Raw genomic sequence first — 3,915 nt, forward strand, 5'->3', positions numbered from 1 at the left:
TTTCAGTTTGCCCTGTCCTTATTATAAGTTTTAACAGAGTGGAGAAACCTTAGAACTGCAATTCATGAATCAGCAGCAGCACTGAAGAAATTGGAAGCCGGTGTGATGCTATATTTAATAGCAAGCTAGTTTCAGAAGCACTGCAGTGAAGTTTGATTGGCCCCCTGCAGAAAATGAAAATCTGAAGTGTTACCTTTTGGGTACAATGTGGTCAAAATTGGATCAATTTTCTGTATTTTGAGTTTGAAAGCAGAAAGTAAGTCCTATACATTTCTAAACTCTCCATTTTCTTTCTTTTAATCTAAATTAAAATAACCTGACTTTTCCATAAGCCAGTGTAGATATTGATTGCAGTAGACAAAACCTCATACATTTTAAGGCTTTTCATAAACTGCGTGCTGGGCATGTTTTGTGCAGTATGGTTTTGCAAGTGCTTCTGTTGTTTGATTATAAGGCTTCATGCTTCGCTTTTCTGCCTTTCTGTTCTCCTGCCTTTTTGCACCTTTTGAGGCCTGATTCAAAATATACTGTATGCAGTATTACAATATATATATATATATATATATATATATATATTATTAGATGGTCTACAGCCAATGGTATTCAGCACAGAAAATCGAAAATGTTCAGCTAAAGGTGGACAGGTCTTTTCTATTCTTTTGGAACTTATACACATTGATCAATTTGTAGCAGCTGCAGCAGTTTTCTGGTGTGTTTATTATTTATTTCTTTATTTTGTTTGCAACCGAGAGCCTTTTGGAGTGAATTTAGCGCACTTAAGGACTCCAGAGACGATATCAAGTGTCAAAATGGCAGTTTATTGAGTGCACACAGAGATCAGACCTGCAATCAGACCTGTCTCCAGGGCTTGGCTTATTGTTTAAAGCGGGTAGGGGAAACTGAAGTGATACGGTACTTGATTTCTCAGATATAACTTTACCCACAAAACCAAATGTCGTTCCAAGTACATTTTGCACTATAGAGTTTTGCAGTTTGGTTGGGTTTTGAGAGTAGATGTGCTGGTGATATTATGCTTTGAGAACATGGTGTTTGTAGTAATTTCTTAGAGATGGTGAAAAAGGTTATGCGCGGACAGCAAGGAATGTATCTCACCAAACATAAGGATGTTTAAGGAATGACCTTACATAGATTATGCAATAAAACAGCTACATGTATGAGTATGCAATGTTTGTCAGGTTTTAGGGCGAGTGGTTTGAGTGTGGGCTTGCTCAGGTTTGCTCATAAGGCCTCAAAGGGTGCTTCAGTCAAACCTCCCTATTTCCTTCTGAGTTTCTTGTTAAGCTCTCCGGCATCTGTGCTGGTTCTTACAGGACATAAACCCTTCTTGCACACTGGATGATTCCAAATCTGCATGCATGATTATTAAATTACAATAAATGAGATTTACAGGGGGGAAAAAAGCCTCTCTGCCAAGATATTTCCAGTACAGTGCTTCTGGACATTTGGATGTTCTGCAAAATTAGTTTGTGATCCAGGTGCAAACAAAAGGGTCCATGTCTTTTCTTTCTCTCTATTCCAGCTAGCGCTCCCTTTGGGCTCTAAGTTACATGTGCATGTCTGTTTTTGCTGTCATGTTTGCACTGCTTTTGCTAGTTTTCTGTCTCAGTGGTCCACTGGCCACATGCCACATTTTCCATATGTTCAGCTGCTCTTGGATGATGTACCTGATACATAGGTCCAAACAGAACCTGCACATTTTCTTCACTAAGTTTTGGGGGAAATATGCATGGATTAAAATATGCTAAAATGTGCTAAATAGAGCTGAAATTGGCAGTTGAAAGCAAAACATCCAAGATATTGGATCAATTTAATTTGTGTGGGCCTACAGGTACAATCCAGATGTCACTAATGCAAAAATGAATCCAAATTTAAATGTGTTTATGCAAATTATTGTATAGTATTGTTTACTGTCAACACAAACATTGTGCAAATGGTGCGTTTGTGGTTCTAAAAAAATAACAATGTTGAGGGAAAAAGTAACTTGCGATTTAATTCTAGCTTCGCTGTGATCAAAACTCACATCACATTTTTACAGTCTGCAGTCACTCAGGAGTCCTAACCAATCAGAGGCCAGCTAACAAATGATTGGCGGAGAGAGCTGGGAGTCTGTTAACCTATCGGACTGCACCTTGTTATAATTGTACCGGGCCTTGAGGAATCTAGTCACATCGCTTGGATGCAGCTAAAGATGTACGGTGAGGCTGGAGTGCAGGAAAACGATCAAACGTGAAGCAGTAGCGTTCAATACAGAGTTGGGCGGATAATGTTCTGAGAGTCTCGCCACGGCATGTTTCAACCTTCAGCTGAGTGGACCAGGTTCAGGAAGTCTTTAGGATCCATTCCCACCTAGTACGGAGGAGCAGGAAAGCTTATGCAAGTTCTGGGCCAAATGGACATGTGTAACTCAGAATATCTCAACAAGAATACACTCAAAACCTCTAAATATCTACTGTGATCTCCTCTCACTCCACCACACCTCCGTCACGCCAACCACCCGTTCACCACCCCTATCTTCCCCTGCACCTATCAGTCCTAGTTTTTTGGGTGGTGTGATGTCAGGTTTTCTTGTGGTGGGCTGTTTTCGACAGGTCCAGACAATCAGTGTGTTTGTCAATGTCAATGTGTGATTTTCAAACTCTTTGTTTATGGTCAGGATTTTAAAGGAAGATATTTTTATGGTAATTGTCGCTGGTCTATTTTACTATATATTTATGTAATAAATATGTGACTCAATTTACATCCCGGACTCCTTGGTCTGTTTTTGCTATTATCCTGTACAGTAGCTCCTGCTTTTCCTGTTCTGGCCGTACAGGAGTTCGTCCAAGTTCGCAGGTGCAGGACTCTTGATTTGCGAGAGCACCACACTGATGTATCGGTTATTTTGATATCACTCAGCATAAGCCGTAACACTCCTAAAGTACTTGATGACAAATCATCCCTTTGAGGACCCGGGTTGCGATGTTAACCGCATGCCAAGAGCAAAGGGAGTGTAACTGCCCTTGGTTGAAGCGGAATTCTGATTATTTGTCCTCCGCACAAAGGTTTGGCAACTGTTGCAGTTTGTGACTGGCGTTGTCAGAGAGCCAGTAGCCTAAGAGAGTCTCTGTGGATGTCAATTTTTATGTTGACTCATTTAAACTCTGCTCACTTCTCATAAACGCTCTTCTTTCAATCTGCACTCTCTGTTCAAAAGCTTACTGTATAGGAAAATAATGCCAGATCATTTTAAGATAAGAGAGCGAAATAATGAAGTCAATCGAATGTAAGTTGTGTGAACGAGTTTATCTGGCTGATTCAGTCATGTTTTGTTCTCTTTGTACGAGCTTTCTTTGCTCGTACTTGAACTGAGTGCACATTTTAACAAGGTACAGCTTTCTTTTGTCCAGTCTCTCTTTTGTACTGCAAGTACAGTCTCATACGGAAATATGTTTCTCATTTAGTATTTTCCTAACACTGTCTGCACTTTGCAGCTTTGACGTTGTGTATCAGCCATTGGCAAAATCAGTCTTTCTCGTTCTCATGTTCTCTTAAATTGGACCAAAGGGGCTTTAAAGGAGCAGTTTACCCAAGAATTTAAATTATCTCGTCCTCATGTTGTATGAATTTAATATATTCATTATCTAGCTAGCAGATTGGATTATAAGAGCAATGTTTCATTGATGACTAAATCTTTGGAAAAGAGAATTTTACATTATCAGAGAAGTTTAGAGATTCAAGGACTAGTTGAGGTCTTCACCTTAACACACAACTATGGACAACAAATAAATACATAAAGAGTCATTCAGACGGATTAAATTAATGGGATGGTTCACCCAGAAATTTAAATTGATGTTATTTATTCTCCCTTATGTTGTTTCAAACCTGAATGACTTTCTTTTCTTTGTGAACACAGAA

This window comes from Onychostoma macrolepis, chromosome 12 (assembly GCF_012432095.1).
Source record: "Onychostoma macrolepis isolate SWU-2019 chromosome 12, ASM1243209v1, whole genome shotgun sequence".
Taxonomy (NCBI): Eukaryota; Metazoa; Chordata; class Actinopteri; order Cypriniformes; family Cyprinidae; genus Onychostoma; species Onychostoma macrolepis.